This window comes from Spermophilus citellus (genome assembly GCF_964194105.1).
Source record: "Spermophilus citellus genome assembly, chromosome: 1".
NCBI lineage: Eukaryota > Metazoa > Chordata > Mammalia > Rodentia > Sciuridae > Spermophilus > Spermophilus citellus.
Genome location: NC_138182.1, coordinates 160999734 through 161023012, shown reverse-complemented (window position 1 = coordinate 161023012; position 23279 = coordinate 160999734). Strand labels below are relative to the sequence as shown.

Below are 23279 nucleotides of genomic sequence, written 5' to 3'. Positions count from 1 at the left end.
TGTGATGATTAAATTTTTGCTCTTTATGCTCAGTGGCAAGGGGACACCACTCTTACCAGAGAATACGTCCCATCATTGCACCCCTCACCTCAGATGCAAACTTACCATTTGCATTTTTGTTGTGTTTCATTTTTACAGTGCTTGGGATATAACCCATGGCCTGTGCATGCTAAACAGGTGCCCCACCATGAGTTACATTCCCAGCCCACCCTTTGCATTTTCTAAAAGGCCTTGTCCTTCATCTTATACCTATGAGGCAATACAGCACCTTTGGAGAAAGGGAATAAGAGTAAATAATAGTAAAGAGCAATTTTAAGTATGAACTTACCAGTGGGTATAAAAAATACCAATGGATTTTGAGGCAATAGAAAAATTGGCTATGTCCTTTAAGTGCTGTATTTTCATAAATGTCAATTTTATTTAGATTACAATTTTATTTAGATTAGGGCCGTTAATAATGAATTTAGAGACATAAAAATCCAATTAGTCCCCATCAAAGGTGAGCATGTTTCCTTCCATCTGTGGTCAGGGGCCTTCAATCTCCAAGGCTGAACTGATGAACAGCCAGGCTCTGCCCTGAGGTGTCTGATTCACTGGTTGCTCCAAGGAACCAAGGACCTGGGTGGGTGGGGTGGCTGGAGAAGGACAGGGCTTAGCAATTTGAGCTCAGTATCTTCATTGTTTGTTCTGGGGGCTCTTTGTGGGTTACCTAGAAGCAGAAGTGGGCACTCTCTTGGAATCCTGAAGCCCTGTAGCAGGGGTGTTGACAGATGTGTTCTCTTCCCCACAATCTATACCTGACGTAGGCCACCACTGTCTCTCATGTGAGTTTCAGTCTCTCCACAGACACGTTCTAGGTGCACTCTGATTGTCACCTTCCCCACCACTCTAAGGACAGGTATTAATGTCCAAGTATGAGTAAGGCTGCTATGACCTGTAGCCTTTGCATTCTGTCTTCTTTTCTTGCTTTGATCCTCACCGCAACCCAAAACACACTGCCCTGTGAATTCCTCGGGCCCTAGGTGGAATTGATTGGCAGTCCCTCCTAGGGACTTCCTCACCTACAGACCTTTGCACATGCACTTCTCCCTGCCAGGAGCAAAGAGCTCCCTCCTTTGCTGACATTTCATCATGCTCTTTTCCTACGCAGGCTTCAGGTCAGGATTTGGTTTAGAGGTCACCTTCTCCAGGAAGTCTCCCACCCAGGTCTGGGATTGGAGCCCTTCCCTGCACTCCCATACCTCTTTATGGTACTTACCTCTCTGAAGAGGAAGCTGCCTGTTGGCCGGCCTGTGCTCTACTAGCCGGTGGATCCTTTGAATCTCCAGTAGAGTACCTGTTATTTTTCTTATACTACGGAAATGTTGTGAAAGAAAGGAAAAAAAGATGAGAGGAATGTATGAAAGGAGGGAGGAAAGGAAGGACAGGCAGGATGAGCATGTGAACTTCAGATTGCTATGGGCTTTAGGTAAAGTGGGTGATTGGAGAATATGGAGAATTGACGGGGCTCTGTGAGCTCAGTGGTTACAGACATAGGCACAGAAGTGCCTGTGTTGGCACTTCTATGTAGGGTGACAGGAGGTAAGAGCAGGAACCAGTCCTGGCACACAGGCTCTGCCACACATGCCCTGAAAGACCCTAGACCAGTTCCTTTGCCTGAGTTTATCTCCATCCTCGAAAAATGTGCTGTGAGATGGCTTCTGTAGTTTTATCGCCTACGCAAACTCTAGTGGGAACAGTGGTGCCTCTGATGTGCTGGTACCTGAGCATCATCTCTGCCCAGAGTCTAGCCCTGAGTTCCCGTTATTCAGTTGGAGGGGCTTGTGATTGAGTTGATGAATGAGCTTTCTGACCTGAGATTTCACCAATTAATATTGAAGCACACTGCAGCCTATAAAGTGGCCAAACAAGCCACGGCAAATGAAAACTGACAGGGAATGATCAGAAGGTGTTTTCTAGGCCAGATCCTTCCATTTCTCCACTAATTTGTTCCAACAGCAACAATTATACAGGGAACTCAGGCAGAGGAATCCAAGAGCCATGGAGAGGCTCTGTGCTGGATTTCCAGGGAAGTGTCTGACTCAGGGAACTTGTCCTCATCTGGCACAAATGCCGAAGTAGGGCACTTTGTGGGCAGGATGTGGGTTGTCAGGGCTCCACAAAGACCAGAACAGGAGAATAGTTGGCCCATCTTTTGCTGTCACATCCCTCAGATGAAGAGCTCTGCAATGAAGTGGTCCAATTCTTTAGCTGAAAGTACCCAATAAAAGGGAGTGACAAAGTAAACAAGGGCCCATACTTACAGCTAATGCTATTTACTTTTGAAAATGTTCACTATGCAAAAATACATAAAGTGAGGAGTTGTTTTTAAGATAATGCTGAGTAAAAAAAAATCAAGATGCAGATTTGTATTTGTAATCTGGTTATAATTATGCAAACCAGCAAAAGCAAAGCTCCCATAAACCCATGCATAAGGAATCTTTAGCTGGTAGAATTATTATCCTTAGGATTATCTTTTTTTTTCTCTAAAAATTACCCACATTATTAAAATAAAGTATCTTCAAAACCATCATATAACAAAGGGCAAACAGAGGCTGTTCAGGTCAGTGGCTCCCAAACTAGGTTTTGTGGGTACTCATTTACCTGCCTCAGCATCACAGGGATTCTCTTTAAGTGTATAAGGTCCCAGGCCACAGCCCTAGAGATACTGACTTAGCAAGCCTGGCACTGGGCCCAGGAATCCATACTCATTAAATTGAAAATAAAAAATGCTTGCCAGGTAATTCCAAAGTGGAGCCAGGGTTGGGGGTGCTTATTCCAGAGTGGTCTATCCTTTCTTTTCAGAGAAAGAAAGCTAAGGCCCTAGGGAAAGGAGTCACCTGGTAAGCATGTGACAGAAACAGGAACAGAGCTCAGGGCCTATTCTGATATGGTGATATGGCTTTGGGTAATTAGACAAGATTTTCCACTCCATTGCCCCTTGGAGTTTCTTGTTATTGTGTGATGTGGCTTTCTAGAGGCTGACCCTTCAGGAATGGCCTGACCAGAGGGACTGCTAAGAATGCTGATTGGAGTCAACATGCTCTTCTTGTGACCTTTTATGAACAAAGGCATTCAGCTCTCTGGATTTGAAATGTTAATTTGGAGGAATTGGATAAAAGGGCTCTGATCCCTAAGGGCTGGCATTATGCTGTCTGTTTATTCTGGCCTTCAGGGCAGAAAGAGAAATTGCTCATCCTCCTTTGACATGTGAGGTTGGTGTATCTAAATGGGATACTGGAGGGCAGGCTGGCCCCTAGTCATCAGGTGGGACCACTGGACAGGGAGGGAGCTAACCTTCAGGCTGTGAATATCCCCGGAAAGGAGATGGCCATGGAGACCTCATGGTAGGCAGAGCTGCTGCGTCAGTTCTGACCATGTTCCTAATAATAGCTCAGCATAACATTTAGGTGGGTCTGTCCCTGCAGAGACCCATCAAAGCTGCCTTCTTCTTCAAGTAGTTCTCATTAAGAGATAAGTCAGGGGAGAATCCAGGTGTCTATCTTTTGCTGTTTCCTCTGGAGAGAGCTGCACCTGGTGCAGTGTTTCCTCCTCACATCCTGAAGCAAGAGCTGCTTGAAAGAAGAAGGTCAGGGGTTTGGAGACAGTTGGCATTCTCCCCAGAGGTTCACTCAAGTTCCTTCAAAGGACAAGGGGTTACTGTTGGCGTACCCAGGGCCTGGCAGGGACAGAAAAGCAATCAAGAAGCAGGATATTCTAGGTTCCAGTACCAACAACAATAGTAATAATAGTTCAGCAGCAAGGTAGGGTTTCTGTTCCTCCTCGTCCCTCATGTAAAGGGTCTCTGTGGCCAGTGTGGAGAGACAGAACCTTGTGCAAAACCTCACAGGGTTCAGAGCGTCATCTGCAGACCACTGGAGACCAGCAGGAGGGAGCTGAGAGTGGCTGCAGAGAACTGGGGATGGGGATGAGGGTGCTGGGGAGAGAACAAGACTTGCTTCCAAAGGATAAAAGACAGAAAAGTCTGTAGCGCAGGGCAAGTGGAGAACCAGGAAGAGTCTCCTGGATGGCCCTCCAAGGCAGATGTCATTTAACTGCAAGTGGAATAAGGGAACAGCTGAGGAATTTCCCCAGTATCTGAACTCATTGTATTTAATCTACTTTTTTTTTTTTTGGTGACTTCAGGCCCTACAGGAATTACTGAGGGGGATGGGGTACACAATACCATTCTAAGTCCCCTAATACTTTAAAATTACTTGAACTTGATTGGTTCAGATTCCATATCCAAGTGTAGGATGTACAATTTCCATTACTACCTTCAATTCATCTGGAGATTCTTGGGGAGCACTGCACTGCACCCAATCTTTTCCAGTTATAACATCTGACTTTCTTTTAATTAAAAATCAATGTACTTCTGATATCTGATAGCAGCCACCATCATCCCACTACTAACTTTATTTCCCTTAAACAGCATCAACATACCAAGGACTGTGTATTTCAATAGTTTTATATTCCCAGAAAAATTGAACAGATAACATGAGAGTTCCCATATCCCTCCTCCCCTCAGCTGCCCTTATTAACATCTTAGCTAAGTGTAGCACATTTGTTACAATTACTAAACTGATATCTATACATTATTAAGAACAACAACAACAAGATGACAGTTTATATAATGGTTTACTCTTTGTGTTGTTCAGTTCTATGGGTTTTGACAAATACATGATGTCATGTTTCTGCCATATTATACTTGTTAGGGTTCTACAGAGAAACAGAACAAATGGGATGGGGCAGTGGGGAGGCAGGAGAGAAAGAGGGAGTGAGAGAGCTTGTTGAGCTTGTTTCATGCAATTATGGAAACTTACAAGTCCCTAAATATGCAGTCAGCAAACTGGAGACCACAAAGACCAATGCAATGCAATCCCAAATGTCTGCAGGTTCAAGACACAGGAAGACCCAATGTTTTAGTTGAGTCCAAAGGCAGGAAAAGAAAATTTGCAGGTAAAGGCATAAGGACAGAAGTAGATCTCCTCTTCCTCTCAGAACAGGCAGCCTAGTCAAGCTTTCAAGTAATTGAATGAGATTCTCTCTTATTAGAAAGGGCAATTTGCTTTACTCCATCTACTTATTCAAATGCTAATATCATCTAAAACACTGACAAGAATAATGTTTGCCCCAAGAGCTAGGCACTCCAAGACCCAGTCGAGGTGATGTAAAAAGTAACCATCATACAGAATAGTTTCACCACCTTAAAAATCCTCTTTGTCCGAACTATTCATTTTTCTACCCTCTGTTCAATCCCTGTCGACCACTAATCTGTTTGCCATCTCTGTAGCTTTTACTACAAATGTCAGATAGTTGGAATCATATAGAATCATATAGTAACTATGCAGAGGGAAAAAGTACACTGAAAGGAAATATTTGCAAAAACACCTCTGGATAAAGACTTCTATCCAAAATATACACAAAACTCTTTTAACTCATCAAGAACAACAAAAACCCACACAAAAATAATGGGCAAAAGACCTGAACACACACTATGGAAGAAGATATGCATGTGGCAAGTAAGTGAAAGAAAAAAATGTGTAATACCATATGTCACTAGGGAGGTACAAAACCAAACAAACAAATGGTATCACTCTGCTTCTGCTAAAATAGCTGAAATCCAAAAACTGATGGCAACAAATAGTAGTCTAGAGCTCTAAGAACTCTCATTCATTGCTGCTGGAATACAAATGAAATTGTCACTTTGGAAGAGAGTGTAGCAATTTCTCACAAAGCCAATTGCATGTTCTAGCAATCTTTATTCCAATAGAGCTCAAAACCTATGTCCACACAAAAATCTGCATATAAATGTTTTGGCATTTTTATTCATGATCACCAAAACCCCCAAACAATCAAAGTGTCCTTCATCTAACTAAATGGATAAACAAATTTAGATTGTTCTGTTCTGTTGTATCTGTTCAATGTAATATTATTCAGTAATAAAAAGAAATGATCTATCCAGCCATGAGAAGAATTGAAGGAATCTTAAATGCATATTTCTATGTGTGAAAAGTCTTTCTAAAAAGCCTATGTATTGTATAATTCCAACTATATGTCATTCTGCAGAAGCAGAGTTTTGGAGATGGGAAACAGATCATTGGTTATTGTAAATTCAGGGACAGGAGAATTGAATAGGTGCCAAGCACCTACAGGTATTTTTAGAGCTGTGAAATTATTCTGTATGATACAACAGCTCCCCATCCCCCATACCTTATCCCAGATTTTGTTTTCTGAGGTTCTAGTTACGTGTGGTTAATTAAGGTATGATTATAGGCAAAACTCCATATCTCTCTCCCTCTCCTCTGGCCTCCCTTTTTCACAAGATATGACAATGCTGAAAGTAGGCCCATTAGGAACCCTACCTTGGCTTCTAAGTATCCAAGTGCAAAACCTGGAGAGCTTCCTACCTCTCACTTTAAATATAAAACTGGATATGATCAAGCCGAGTGAGTAAGGCATGTGGAAATCCATGACAGGCCAAAAGCTTTGCCTCTTGGGCTAAACAGGTAGTCTAGTTGTTAAATGAAAAGTTCAAAGAAATGAAAAGCGCTTCTCCAGAAAACACACGGACATAAGGAAGTGAAATGGCCTCACTGCTCAGACGGAGGGAGATTTAGCAGTCTCAATAGATCAAACCAGTCACAATATCACCTTTACCCAAAGCCTAATCCAGAGCAAGACCCCAATGCCCTTTCATTCTATGAGTGCTAAAAGAAGTGAGGAAGCTGCAGAAAGAAAGTTTGAAGCTAGTAGAGGTTGGTTCATGAGGTATAAGGAAAGAACCTGTCTCCAAAATATGAAAGTACAGGGAAAGTAGCAAGTGCTGATGTAGAAGTTGCAGCAAGTTATTATCCAGGAGAAAGAGTTGGTGAAGGCGGTTGCACTAAAAATGGATCTTCAATGTAGATAAAACAGTTTTATGCTGGAAGAAGATGCCATCTCAGACTTTCATGGTTAAGAGGAGAAATGAGAGCCTGGCATCAAAGGACAGGCTAACAGACTTGTTAGGAGCTAATCCAGATCAGATGCTGCCTTGAAGTTGAGGCCATCATTAATTTACCATTCAGAAAATCCTAAAACCCTTGAAAGTTATACTAAATCTACTCTTCCTGTGTGCTTTTGATGGAACAACAAAGCCTAGAAGATGCTCATCTATTGACAACATGGTTTACTGAATATTTTAAGTCTTCGGTTGAGAACTATTGCTCAGAAGAAAAGATCTCTTTCAAAATATGACTGCTCATTGGCAATGTATTTGATCAAGAGCTCTTGAAGATATGTACAATGAGACTAATGTTGTTTTCTTGTGTATTAACACAACTTCCATTCTTCAGTCCATGGATCAAGGAGTAATCTTGATTTTCAAGTGTTACTATTTAAGAAATAAACTTCTTAAGGTTATAGTTGTGAGAGATGGTGAATCCTTGGAAGGCCCTCAGCGAAGTAAACTCATACCTTTTGGAAAGAATTCACCATTCTACACGCCGTTAAAAACATCTGTGTGTCAGGCACGGTGGTGCATGCCTGTAATCCCAGCAACATGGGAGGCTGAGACAGGAAGATCACAAGTTCAAAGTCAGTCTTGGCAGATTAGCAAGGTACTTAGCAACTCAGTGAGACCCTGTCTCTAAATAAAGTATAAAAAAGGGCTAGGGATGTGTTTCAGTGGTTAAACACCTCTGGGTTCAAGAATATTTATGATTCACTGGAAAAGGTCAAAGTATTATTATAGAATTCTGGAAAAATCTAGTTCCAATCTTTGTGGATGACTTTGAGGGGTTCATAATTTCAGTGTTGGAAGCAGCAAAATAACTAGAACTAGATCTATGAAAACTTTTAAGAAAACTACAGCCTAAAGATGTAACTGAATAAATAAATGAGAAGTTGCTTCTTATGAATGAACAAAGAAAGGGGTTTCTTGATATGAAATCTATTCCTGATAAAGATCCTGTGAACACTTGAAATGACAACAAAGGATTTAGAATATTACATACATTTAGTTGATAAAGCAGCGGCAGAGTTTTAAAGACATTCTACTGTAGATAAAATGCTATCAAACAGTATCACATACCTCAGAGAAATATTTCATGAAAGAAAGAGGCAATTGATGCAGCAAACTTCAGTATTGTCTTATGAAATTGCCACAGCCACCCCAGCCTTCAGTGACCACCATCCTGATCAATCAGTAGCCATAGTATCAATATAAGACTCCCTACCAGCAAAACTGATTATGACTTTCTGAAGGCTCAGATGATCACTATCAGTTTTAGAAAGAAATAATTTTTAATTAAGATATGTACCTTTTTACACTTGAAACTATTTTACACTTAATATATTTTAGTATAGTAAAGCATAATTTTTATATGCACTGGAAACAAAAAGGTTTTTTTACTTACTTTATTATGAAAGTCCCTTTGGTGACATATTATGGAACCCAATTCGTAGTATCTTTGAAATATACCTTTGTATATAGAATTTGGTACTATCCAGTTTCTGTTATGGCTTAGATCTAGGAAAGAGGTGGAAAAAATGGATTATGAGAACTGTAACTTCATGTGAGAGCTCAAGAAGCAGAATAGAATACTGAGTGGTAACTGTTGGCAAGTGAGGTATGGCTGGAGTGTCAGAGATTACTGGGGGCATGCCCCTGAGGAATATGTATTACCCCTGAATCTTTGCTCTATCTGCCTGCCTGCCTGTCTGTCTGTCTTTTTGTTTGCTTCCTGTGTACCATGAGCTGAGTAGTTTTCTCTGCTATGCCCATTGCCTCTCCTCAGGCTGAGAGCAATGGAGTTGGCTAACCATTGACTAAAACGTCTGAAACCCAAATAAAATTTTCCTCCTCTGAGTTGTTCTTATCAAGTATTTTGTTCACAGTGATAAAAAGCTGTCTAAGTTTCATACATCCACTCAAACACATCCCTCACTGATAAAGGGGAACAACTCTGCTTTAATGGTAAATATATACTGTTGTCATTCACCAGAACCCATAAAACTTTACTGCACAAAGAGTTAATATATAGAAATTTAAAACAATTCATTGAGAGCTTTCCAAGATGCAATGGAAAAGGTGATAAAATAATCTAACTGTATCACAAATGCATGAGATAATCTCACTAAAGGGAGTGGAGAAAAGTTATTAACTAACTTAGCTTTGGAAATCAGTGGAGTCTCTAAGACTGAAGTCAATATAAGCTATACATAAACTTTGTAGTCTCATTGATAAAATTGTTTTGCATTATAGTTTGACTTAAGAATTTGATACTACTATATGTATATATTGGAATTGAAGAATTAAGTAAATGGGTGGAGGATGGTTGAGCCATATTTCTTACTGTAGAAGTGAGAGGTTACAGATAAGCAAGGGAAGAAGGTTATAATGATGGATTAGTTGAAAACATCTGTCTGAATTCACATTTTCCATAATATTAAAAACCTATGGATACACAGGATTAACCTATACACTATACACATTTATATGTTTGCTTTGTCAGTGGAAGAGGGCCTACACTCAATGACAACATAGTAGCTGTGAGCACTTCTAGGCTCAGATCTTGCTTTCTAATCTCAAAAAAAAGAAGAAGAAGTAAAAGAAAAAAGAAAGAAAGAAAAGAAAAGAAAACCAGGGTTCCTTGGATAAATGGATACTTCTTGGAATCAAACAGTAAAGATAATCCTGGAGTACTTTGTAATGTTAACAAGCAAGCCAGACCAAAATTCGTGATAGGTGTATGTCAAAGGAACACATGGGCCCCCTGAAAGAACTCACAATGATCACAACTGAAACAATTTAAGCAACAAAATAAATGAAGTATTGGATTATAACCTAAAGTATAAAACATATGAGTCCATATGATTTAAAGAAATGATTAAACAAATACACACGAATCAAACATAATTCCTATGCAGAAGAATCCTAAATAATTTGTGTAGATATTCTGCTATCAAAGCTACCCTAGGTCTTCACACTTGTTAAGTTTAGGCTGTGCATAGTGACTTTCTTCCAAAGAACACCAAGTTCAGTTGGAATAATAGGATAACTTTACAGGTACCTGAGAACCACTACATCAGCAAGGTGATCAAGATTCATATCAGCAGTGTGTATGCTGGATAGAATATGATAAAAATGACACTTTACCTTTGTGGTCTTTCTGCCCACAAACCGTAACCCAAGTCTATTTAAGAGAAGAACATTAGACAAATACTGCCTTCAAAATTATCAACACATCAAAAACAAGGTAAGTCAGAAAGGACTCAGACAAAAGAAAAGACAGTGACATTTGGTCTGGCGTTCTGGATGGAATGTTGGAACAAAAAAGGGACACTTGATAAAATTAAGGAAATATGAGTTAAGTACAGACTTTGCCTAGGCAGCAATATTGGCTCATTAACTTTGACAAGTATAACATAATAATCTAAAATATATTTTAATTTGGAATATAATGAAAGGCATATGGGAGCTTTCCATACTATCTTTATAATTTTTCTGAGAATCTAAAACTGTATTAAAATGAGTATTTTTAACGTGCATAATAATTCCATTTAGAAAATTAACTGGGAAAGTGGAGCAAATTTGACTAAGATCCTCCAGCAATTGTCTCCCCCAAAACACAATAATTTAATAGATGTTCATGAACAAAACTACCTTCACAAGAGCTATGGGAGGCAGGTGAGAGCCACAGTGCCTGGTTTTAGTATAACAATAAGAAAAAATGGATTGAAGAAGGTAGAAAGCAAAAAGCTACTTGTGTCACCCCTCTACCAACTCCAAGCATCTCAGCTTAAAGAGAGATGCCTTCATCTTGGGAAAGGAAGAAGGAATTTGGAATTTAAATCCACACCTTAAAGTTGAAGCCCAGTTCCAGGGCTGCCACAGTAAAACCCATTGCTGGAGAGAGCTCTCTGATTCCTGCCCAGGACAAGAACCCAAGTAATGAACTGCAGAAGTTGCATTAATCAAAGCAGCCAAGGGACTTCCCCCAATAGAACTCTTCTCCAGACTTGAGCAGAACAAAGGATGCAGGATTCCACTTGCTAGACAGTATGTTATAAAAGCTAGCAACAGCAATTGGTCTTGGACATCAGTTCTGGGCATATGGCAGACTTTCTGAAGATCAAAGAAGAAATTAAAAAGTACATTTAGAAATTTAAACATTTACACACAAAAATGAAGATGCAACATACCAAAACCTATTGGATATGGCAAAAGCAGTACTAAGAGGAAAGTCTATAGCAACCAATGGCTTCATCATAAAAGCAGAGAGATTTCAAATAAATAATCTATTGCTACACCTCAAGGAACTAGAAGAACAAATAAAACCCAGAATTAGTAGAAGGAAATTAAAAAATTGGAGACCAAAAAATATACAAAATCCAATAAAACAAAGAGCAGGTTCTTTGAAAAGATAAAACAGACAAACTCTCAGCTAGGTTAAAAAAAAACCAAGAAAACAAAATAAACAAAAACAGAGATTGAAAAGAAGACATTAAAAATGATACTATGGAAATATAAAGGATTATTAGATGTTATTATAAACTATATACCAATAAATTTGATAATCTAGAAGAAATGGGCAAATTCTTGGACACATGCACTGTACCAGAATCAAATCATGAAGAAATAGAAAACCTGAAGAAATCAATAACATGTAATGAAATTGAATTGATAATAAAAATCTTTCATCAAAGAAATTCCCAGAGGGGCTGGGGTTGTGGCTCAGCAGTAAAGTGCTTGCCTAGCATGCATGGGGCACTGAGTTCAGTCCTCAGCACCACATAAATATAAAATAAAGTTATTGTGTTCACCTAAAAATAAATAAATAAATATTTAAAAAAGAAACTCCCAGAGTCAGATGACTTCACTTCTGAATTTTACCAAATATTCAAAGAACTAATATTAATTCTTAAATTGTTCAAAAAACTTTTTTAAAGATATGGGAATTCTCCCAGACACATTCTATGAAGCAAGCATTACCCTGATAGCAAAACCAGAGGAGAGCACAAAAAAAGAGACATAGGCCACTATCTTGATCATGGGTATAAAAATGTTCAACAAAATATTTACAAATTGAATCCAACAGCACATTAAAAACATTATTCACTATGATCAAGTGGGATTCATCCCAAGGATGCTTTTGCATACACAAATCAATGACATGGTATACCACATAAACAGAATTAAATCCATATGATTATCTCAGTGGATGCAGAAAAAGCATTGATAAAATTCAAGACTTTAATGATAAAAACCCTGAAGAAATTATGTATGGAAGGGATGTACCTCAACATAATAAATGTAATAGCTAGTATAAATACGGAAAAGATGAGCTTTCTTGTTCTGGAAAGAGACAAGGATGCCCATTTTTCACCACTTTTATTCAGCATAGTACTTGAATTCCTAGCCATAGCAATCATACCAGATAAATAAATAAATGGTGTTCAAATTGTGACTTATTGTAGATGATGTGATTTTATATATAGAAACACCAAAACTCCATCAAAAAAATTCGAACTAATAAATGAATTCAGAATATGAAGTCAACATACAAAACACAATTGTTTTTCTAAACATCAATGATGAGAAAGAAACTATGAAAGCAATCCCATTCATAACACACACACACACACACACACACACACACACAAACACTCCTTTTAGGGAAAAAAAAAACAAACCATGAAGAGGAAGATCTCTACAAGAAGAGAAAATTATAAAATGTTGATAAAAATCAAAGAAGAAAAAATAATTGAAAGACGTCTTCATTCTGGTTTTAAAGAAGTAATATTAAGTGTCCATACTAACCAAAGTGATCTATAGATTCAATATAATCCCTTTCAAAATGCCAAAGACCTTCTTCACAGTTGTAAGCACACATTTCTCAAAATAAGACAGACATACAATATAAAAGTAACCAAAGAATTAGAAAAGTACAATTCTGAAACTTAGATGGAATTACAAAAATCCCCATATAGTCAAAGCAATCTTGAGCCAAAAGAACAGGCAGGAGACATTACGCCACATGGCTAGTATAAAATTGCATTAAAACAGAGACACAAGTCAATGGAACAAAAGAGATGTCCTTGAAGTAAATCTTCACATTTACAGCCAACTGATTTTCAAAAATGGTGGTAACATACATGGGAGGCAGGATGATTTTTTTTTTTCAATAAATTGTGCTGGAATAATTGGTTATCCACATAGAGAAAAGTGAAACCGGTCACCTGTCTCTCACAAGCTACAAAGTTCAACTAAAATAGATGAAAGAGTTGAACACAGACTTTGAGAAGTATGCAACAACTAGAAGAAAACATAGGGCAAATACTTCAGAACACTGGAATGGGCTAGGAATTTTGGGATAAAACAAAGACAAAAATAGACAAATGGGATTACATCAAATTAAAAAGTTACTGTACATCAAAGGAATAATCAACAGAGTAAAGTGATAACCTACAAAATGGAAGAAAATAAAAAAGATCAATAGCAAAATAAAAGGGATTTCAAGATATTCAATTGATGTAAGCACACATTTCTCAAAATAAGACAGACATACAACATAAAAGTAACCAAAGTGACCAACAGGTATATGAAAAATGCTTAGCCATACTAATCATCAGGGAAATGCAAATTAAAGCCATAATGAGATATCACCTTACTCATTGGTTATTATCAAGAATACAATAGATAACAAGTGTTGGCAAGGATTTAAAGAAAGGGGAATCCTTGAACAATGTTGGTGGGAATGTAATTAATTCAGCCATTATGGAAAACCATATGAAGGTTCCTCAAAAATTAAAAATAGAAATACATAAGATCCAGCAGTCCCAATGAGCATATATACAAAAGAAATGGAATTAGTATGACAAAGAGACATCTGTACTCCAATGCCCCCTGAAGTACTATTCACAATAGCCAAGAAAGGGAAAGAACCTAAGTGTCTATCTACAGGTGAATGGATTAAGAAAATGTGGTCCCTATCAACAATGGCTACTATTTGGCAATGGAAAAGAATGGAGTCTTGTCATTTGTGACATGCTTAGAACTGAAGACTGTTAGGTTAAGTGAAAGAAGACAGGCACAGAAAGACAAGTACTGTATGATCTCATTCATATGTGGAATATAAAAATAGTTAAGCTCATAGAAATTGATATCGAACTGTGTTTATCAGAGGCTAAGGAGAGTAGGGATTAGAAAGGGATGGAGAAGGGTTGGTCAATGGGTACTAATTATCAGAGTAGGAAGTTCTGAAGTGCTATTGCACAGTAGCATGATTATAGACAAAGGTAATGTACTGTATATTTCAAAAAGCCAGAAGAAATGATTTAAAATATTTTCATCATAAACAATAAATGTTTGAGCAAATGTTCTCATACAATCTTTTTAAGACAGTAATTCAACTAATAACACCATTATTCAATCAATAACATCATAAAAATTGGAATGGTGAAAAAGGATTCAATTTTTCTCTCCTGTGGATAGAGGTCATCCCCCCACACAGAATCCCAGTCTCCCACTCTGTTATTCCACCCTCTCTCTACACACAGGCTCTCTCCCCTGTTGCACACTGTTTTCTCTTTATCTTTTCAACACCATCAATTTCTTACTTCAGCTAGATCTCTCTCTCTTATTTCTGTTCCATATTACCCTATGATTTTCATAACCCCCAATTGACCATTATTTGCTAAACCCAAATCTGTATTTTCTCTAACAAGAGTTCTTCCATTGGTTGAATAAGCCCACATCTTTTCTCTCCCTTATACATATATATTTGTGAATCATTTACTATGTGCCCAACAATACACCAGGCACTTTACAAAACTTTATTTCATTTAGTTTTCTAAGCTTTGTGAGCAGACAGAGGGTCCTAAAAGATAAGTTGAAGGTTATACAGCTTGTGATGGAGCGAATCAAGATTTGAACTCAGCAGTACTTAACTCAGGAACCCACATGCTTAACTCCACCTTCTTCTAAGCCCTTGAGCATACCCATAGTCTTTTTCTGGCTTTAAGGTCTTTGCTCTTCTCTCTGCCTAGAACAACTTTTTGTGGTTCTTATGTTGGCTCGGAATGAAATATAAGAAGGCATGCATGCCAGGAGGGAAAGGGAGAGAGATACTCTATGACTTAAATTAGTAGACAGGCTACAGATCTTAACAGCCTGCAGGCCTAGGTGAGGACCTTGGGGACCATTAAATGAGATGGAAACCATTAGATAGAAAGTACCCAAGTAACTTCACATCTCCAACTTTCAGTCTGGCACCTTGAGAATGGTTATAGGAAGCAAGGGTACAGGGGGCTGGGCTCCTGCTGTGCCCAGGCTCACAGGGATTATGGAAGAAAGATGAAAGTGGAGGAGTTTGTAAGATATCCACCACTACAAAAGAGGTCAAAACCACTACTTGCTCCTGAGTCAGTGGTACCACTGGAATGTGGATGATCTGTCCTGTTTGAAAGTTGACCACAGTCAACCAAAGTCTGTAGGGCACTTGGCACCACCTGGCAAGCAGCAAGAGCTTAATATACATTAGTATTCTTTCCTTTTCTACACTCCAGAGGACAGAGGGATGGCCTTATTGCTTTCCTAAGGTGTCATCTAGTAACCATCTGCTGTTTTTTCTATGTCCTGTCTTTTCATCTGCAGTAGGACTGTGGAAATACCAAGGCCTAACATGAAGGGTACCAGAAGTGCTCTTGCTCAGTTTAGTTCAGCTCAGCTGACACTTATTGACATGAGCTGAATTTTCAACACCAGTCTTGGGGTATCTTTCCTGCAGTTCTGAAGTCCAGGGTCATACTTTGAATTTTAGAGATCCTAAATGTGGGTTGCTTTGAACTTAATCACAGGATGCCACTGGGATTCATTTTTGTTATTATGCAGAAGTAAGAGACTTGTGTCCACTGATAACCACCCTGAGGAATCCTGGTTTAGAGAAGATGAGAGGTGGGTACTGAGATGTGGTAGTATAAACGTCTGGAACTCAAAAGTGGGCTTCTCAAAGACCTGGAGACCCTTTAAATTCAGAGACAATGTGCAGGTTTCCTCAAGGCAAATTTGATCAACTCCCTGTTTGCTAGTGTGTTCTTTGGGTTTGAAAACTCTGAGAGAATGTTTGTCTTGATAGCTGTACTGCAAAAGCAGGGGTAGCACACAGTTTTACAATAGGAATTCATTATAGGTGTAGGCCAAGTTCCTCAACATCTACTTAGTCAGCTTTTTGTTGTTGTGACCAAAACACCTGGCATGAACAATTTAGCAGAGGAAAGTTTGTTTTGGCTCACGATTTTAAGGATTGAGTCCATGGCTAGCCAACAGCATTTCTTCGGGCCTGAGGTGAGATAGAACATCATGGCAGAAGGGAGTGGCAGAGGAAAGCCGCTCAGCTCATGGCAATCAGGAAGCAGAGACAGAGATAGAGAGCAAGAGAAAGAGAGCGGTGGGAGTTAAGAAGCCAGGGATAAGATAAACCCTCCCAGGGCACAGCCCCAGTAGCCTACTCCTCCAGCTAGGTCCATCAGCCATCAATGCATCAATCCATGGTTGAGTTCAGAGCCCTCATGATAAAAAGTCCAACCTCTGAACCTTGCTGTGATTATCTTACCAGTGCTCTTTCCCTTAGATAGTATGAACACTAACCTCACTTTTTGGGATGTAAGTAGTCCCCAAAAGCTAGACCTTTCAGGATGTGAGGGAGGAATGGATGGAGGAATTGAAACTGTCTTGGCTTGGGAAAAAGAAAGAGTAAGTAACAGAACTGCAAAATGTAGAATCAGTGGTGAATAAAAGAGAACTTGCTTCAGTTGAGAAGGGAAAGCTGAGAACCCGAGGGAAGCAGCAGGGTTCATCAGGGAGGTCTGTGAGCAGTGTCTGAGGAGGGTCCTGGGAGTCACTTAGGAAACTGGAGGAGAGGCCAGCCTCATGGGCACAGGAGACATAGGAGCCGCCAGGGAGAGAGTTTCTGATTTGTCAGTCATTTGCTCATTTCTAGTGGCTTCATTGAAGCATTTATTATACATCAGTGCACTTTAGATATTTTCATTCCATTTTGGCCCAAATTGATTTTATATTTTTCTGATGTAAATTAGGTTGGAATATTCCGAGAATCAAGCTGTCTTCCAAGTTCAGTTTTCAACACTCATAACATATTAGCTTCTGCCACTGATATATCTAATATGACTGGCTAAGAATGAATCATCATAAAATTGATAAAGTAGATTATTTTCCCCGAAAGAGGAGAGAGGAGCGGAGCCAATTACAGTTCATTAAGCTGTTATGTTTATATAGTCATATTTACCAATAACATATATAATACATAATTGTGTATTATTAGTTTTATACATATATACGCATTATATTTAGATGGGTTATAAGATAAAACATCACTGGAAGAAATTCTGAGTACAACTCTTTACAGAGGCCTCACTTTGCAGTCAACTATAATAGGTTTTCTAATTCACACTAACTCATGGGGAATATCTTCTAAAGATTCATATCTCAAGAAAAGTGACCTGGGGTTGGGGTCGTGGCTCAGAGGTAGAGCGCTTGCCTAACACATGCAAGGCCTTGGGTTCAATCCTCAGCACCACATATAAATAAGTAAAAAATAAAGGTATTGTGTCTAACTACAACTAAAAAATAAATATTTTTAAAAAAAAGCAATAAAAAGAGACCAGAAATAGTGAAACTGCTCGAGGAAAACAGGGTCAATATTGGCTCAGGCACCGACTACCTTAACAAGACCCCTAAAGCTCAAGAAACAAAACCAAGAATAAATAAGTGAAACAGCATCAAATTAAAAAGGTTCTGCACAGCAGAGGAAACAATCAGGAGGATGAAGACAGCACCTTTTAGAATAGGATGAAATTTTTCCAACTACTCTTCCAAATAGGGGGTTAATAATCAGAATTAATAAAGAACTTTAAAAACCCAACACACACATACGCATACACATACACATATGAAACCTTAATAATTCACTCAATAATGGGAAAAAGATATAAACAGATATTTTTCAAAAGAAGAAACATAAAAGACCAACAAATATATGAAAAATATTCAAATTTCTTGGCAATCAGGCTTGCCACATGTAAATGCTCAAAACTTATACCTGCTATTTAATATGCATATTAAACCCACACTGAGATTTTATCTCTAATTAGAATGACAACCATCAAGAATACAAGTAATAATAATTGCTGGAAAGGTATACATTGTTGGTGGCGATGTAAATTAGTACAACCACTTGGAAAGCAGTGTGGAAATTCCTTAAAAGACTAGGTATGGAATCACCATATGATCTAGCTATCCCACTTCTTGCTCTACATCTGACAGATCTAAAATCAGCATACTGTAGGGATACATGCATACCAATGTTCATAGCAGCACAATCCACAATAGCCAAGTTATGGAACCAGCCTAGCTGTGTACCAGTATATAAAGGATCAAAAATTGTGGATATAGACACAACAGAGGTCTACTCAGCCATAAAGAATAATGAAATTATAGCATTTGCTCATAAATGAGATTGGAGAACATTATGATAAGTGACATAAGTCATATTCAGAAAGTTAAGAGGAGAATATTTTCTCTCATATGCATAAGCTAGGAAAAAAATGAATAAAAAGGAAGGATCTTGCAAACATAGAAGGGAGATCAATAGAGTAGAAATAGGGGACCAAGGGAGAGAGAGGAGTGGAGGGAAATTGGTGACTGAAGTTGACCAAATTATGCTCTTTGGTTTTATAATTATATCACAGTGCATTCCAACTTTATACTTAACAATAAAGCATTGATTAAAATAGATGAATAAATAGGGGGAAGACCAGTAGAATAGAGGAAGGAGATCAGGGTACAGGGAGTAGGGGAGGGAAGGGTGTAGTATTGGGGATTACAATGGAGAAAATCATTATGTGCATGTAAAAATATGTCAAAATGAGCCCCACAATTATGTGTAACTATAATGCACTAAAAATTAAAAATTTTTAAAGAAAAAAATTGAGCAACAAAATTGAGATTATCAGTTACCCAGTGTAGATTAAAATCCACTGAATGGAGAGTGGAGACTTGGGTCCTTGACCTAGACCTAGAACAAATTCCTTCTGTAGACTTGAGCAAGTACATCTGTCAAACATGGGAATGGACTTGGTACAGGAGGAAACTTAAGTTTTAATTCTTCCTCTTTCATTGGTTCGGGGATAGCCATCTGGAAATGGATGTAGACTAAACTTCCAGAAAAGATGCTAAAAGGGTCCTGATCTACTAGTGATTTTGACTATGAACCCAGCAGAAGAGAGTTTATTTGACTTTCCTGTACCCTATAATCTGTATAGGGTCAGCCATGGTGATCTTGGTATAAGAAATGAGTGTGTTATTTATGAACCTGAAGAGTTGCAAGGACTTAGATTGGAATCCTGGCTCTGCTTCTTACTAGTTGTATAACTACGTCAACTTTCTGAACTGCATAAAGTTGGAGTGATAATTGTCCCTACTTCATAGAACTACTATAAAGATTAAATGAGACAATAACCATCAAGTGGCTTGCCACATATAAATGCTCAAAACTTATGTCTCCTATTATTACTGAAATTATTAGAAAGGTCATTATTTATATTAACAGTAGGCATATTCTCTCCAGATTTCCTTTCTAAAGATATTTCTAGAGTTACCCTCTCTGTGCTGGGTACCAGGCTGAACACTGGGGATGTATTGGTGCCTTCCTCCTGAGATAAAAGAACCCAGATCTATAAATGGGCTAAGGAACTGAACAGACACTTCACAGGAGAAAAATACAACTAGTCAACAAATATATAAAAAATGTTCAGCATCTCTAGTCATTAGAGAAATGCACATCAAAACTATCCTGAGATTCCATCTCACTGCTGTCAGAATGACAATTATCAAAAATAAAAGCAACAACAAATGTTGGCAAGGATGTGGGAGAAAAGGTACATTGCTGATGGGACTGAAAATTAGTGCAATAACTATTGAAAGCAGAATGGAGATTCTTCAGAAAACTTGAAATGGAACCACCATTTGACTCAGCTAACACACTCCTCGGTTTATACCCAAAGGTCTTAAAATCAGCACACTACAATGACACAGCCACCTCAATGTTTATAGCAGATCAATTTACATCACTAAATTATGGAACCAACTTAGATGCCCTTCAACAGATGAGTGGATACAGAAAATGTGGTATATACACACAATGGATTTTACTCAGCCTTAAAGAAGAATGAAATTATGGCACTTGCCAGTAAATGGATGGAGCTGGAGAATATCATGCTAAGCAAAATGAGCCAATCCCCTCAAATTGAAGGCTGAATGTTCTCTTTGGTAAGTGAATGCTGATCCATAATGGTAGAAGGGGGCATGGGAAGAATGGAGGAACTTTAGATTGGTCAAAAGGGAGGAAGAGGAGGGATAGTGAGGGTAAGAAAAGATAGTGGAATGAGAAGGGCATTATTACCCTAAGTACATGTATGATTGCACAAATGGTAGGATTCTAGATCATGTACAACCAGAGAAATGAAAAGTTGTGCTCCCTTTGTGTACAATGAAATGAATACATTCTACTGTCATGGATAGCTAATTAGAACAAATTAAATAGACAAATAATACTAACAAGAAGAAGAACTCAAAGTCTAAGTAGGTTAATTCCAGAGGTGTGTGAGAGGAGGTTGGAAGAGCTGTGATAATAAATCAGAGGAAGGAAGAGGAGTCTGCTTTACTCTAGAGATCAGGAGATACTTTCTGGAGAGAAATTATAGACCTGAATGAAGCCAGTTCACCAAATGTCTGAGGATGGAAAAGATTTTAGACTGAGCTCACAGCAAAGGTGAATAACCTGTTGTCTTACTTTGACCACAGAAGGGTACTTGAGTCAGGGAGCTGGTAAAAAGAGTAGACAAAGGAAAATATATTGATGGTGAAATTATTTACTGATAATGTCCATCATCCCATCTATACCCATTGTACTCTCCAGATGGGTAGGTTTACTTGAATAAAAGAAACTTGTGATTCAGGTCCTGAGTAGGGGTCTAGCAAAAACTTCACATGATCACATATTTTGTGAAATTTAAATAAATGTTTTCACCACAATTGTTTAAGACTCTGTCTCTTTTCATGCCAATTTCTCTTCTATCACCTTTCATCTTGTTTTGAGTAGTGCTGGAGGTATCTGTGATGAATTTTTCAGATCTGGCTAAGAAGTTGACTTCTGAACACATCTAGTTTGGGTCTAGGAGGAATATGCCTATGGTATTTACATCATCTCTGTGCACAGTTATTGCAGCCATCTGGAGTAGGAATGGCACCCAGGCACACTGCTGATCTTCTCGTCAACAAAGGTGCAGCATACCCAGATCAGTTCACGCTTCAGGGCCCTGGCATTGGGAATATGTGGCTAGTAGAGGCAAAAAAGTTTTAAAATATGGGGACAGAAGCTGATCCAGGAAAACTTCATCACCGGATATGTAAAATTCTAAGCAGAGGATTTGGTTCTCATTGTCAACTTGTCAAAACAGAAATTCTCCTCTGTCATGAATATACCTCAAATGCAATTAAAATCAAACCATACATGCTTTTCCCTTTTCTAAGTGGAATTTTATGAAACAGAACTTTTCTGACAGCCTGCATAGGGCACAAGCCAGAAGCCATTCTCCAGTGAGGACATCTGGTTGGGAAGTCACATGTTTTATGTATTCCAATTAGAATAAAACATACCTTTTCATTTTTACTTACTATGCAACAAGACAGAATTATCCTTAGCTTTCTAAAAAAAATGTTTCAAGCTTATCATAAACATGAAAAGGCAAATTAAAGAGGTGTGTCAGCCAGTTAATAAAAGTAATATTATTTTCCTGGATTTTTGTTAGACTTAAAATTTATAGTTTGTTTAGATTTCTTTCCTCACTTGAAGTAAATAATCACTTTCATATTTTGTAGTACATCGGCATATTTTCCTTTTTCTTAAAGAAGACCCTTCTAATTGCATAGAGTTAAGGTCCCATAGGACCTAGATTAAGCCCTGTTCACAAAGTTCTGCTTCCTGTACCTACCCCTTGTCCCTCCTCCCAGGAGTTCCCTCTGAGACCCTTCATTAACTGTTCACTGTAAAAATCTGAGGGAAAAGGGCTCTCTCCTGTCTCTTGGTATTCTTCAAATCCCCCCTCCTTTCCCATTTTCGTTTCTTAATTTGCATCCCTTTGTTTTACCCTCTCATCTGCTGATGTCCCCCACCCCATCCTGACCCCCACCATTGTCTATTTCTTGTTAAGGCTTTCAGTCTGTGGATCAGAAACTTCAAGTGGCTTTTAGGCTTACTTGGTAAATTTCCAAAAGGATTACATAAACATTTAACATTCTCCAGGCACTGTCTTCACTGTTCAGTCTTTCTGTGTCTGGAATTCAGGATAGATGCCTTTCTCTCAGCCACTCCCACATCTTTCTAGTGAACAGAAACAAGTCTTGTGGACAGTAGTGGGCTCAGGGGAGAGACATTCTCACACCCCAGGGGCTGGAGGTTTAATCCACCATGTAATCCCATGTCATCCCAGTCCTCTTGATTGGTTATTGCTGGAGGTATGCCTATGTGACTCATTTCTGCCCAGTAAGACTAAGACAGGATCTTCAGGGTGGGGGAACTTCTAGGAAAGATTTAATTTCATGATAAAAGAAAAGACATAGCCAGAGGAAGATATCCATTTGCTGCTCCTGCCCTAACAGCCTACATAGGACACTATTGCTTAACCATGGTTTGACTGAAACTTCAGCAAACAACTTTTCACCCTTAATGCTGAAATCAATGAAATGGAAACACAAGAAATAATTCAAAAACTTAACAAAAGAAAAAGTTGGTTCTTAGAAAAAATGAATTAAATTGATAAACTCTTAGCCATGCTAATGAAGAGAAAGAGAGAGAAAACATAACTTACTAAAATTCATGGTGAAAAAGAAAATTTCATGATGAACTGTACTAAAATACAAAAGATAATCAGAAATTATTTTGAAAATTTATACTCCAATAAAATAGAGAATCTCAAAGACATCGTTAAATTTCTAGACATATATAACCTACCCAAACAGAATCAGGAGGACATTACACAATTTAAACAGGTCAATTTCAAGCAATGAAATAAAATATGCCATCAAAAGCCTATCAATTAAGAAAAGCCCAGGTCCAGACAGATTCACAGCCGAGTTCTAAAGACCTTCAAAAAAGAATTAACACCAATATTCCTCA

General features: G+C 38.4%; 1 long non-coding RNA gene across 6 annotated transcripts in view; it reads right to left on the bottom strand.

The window, feature by feature from the left end:
- Positions 1-493: 493 nt before the first annotated feature.
- LOC308646711 overlaps positions 494-23279 on the bottom strand; it is a 572715-nt gene continuing 549929 nt past the window's right edge. For all 6 annotated transcript variants that reach the window (XR_014021457.1, XR_014021458.1, XR_014021459.1 and 3 more), the window contains 3 exons: positions 8439-8551; positions 3337-3611; positions 494-1353 (listed from right to left, as the gene is read on the bottom strand). This is a non-coding gene — a long non-coding RNA (uncharacterized lncRNA). The remainder of the gene's footprint in view (positions 1354-3336; positions 3612-8438; positions 8552-23279) is intronic.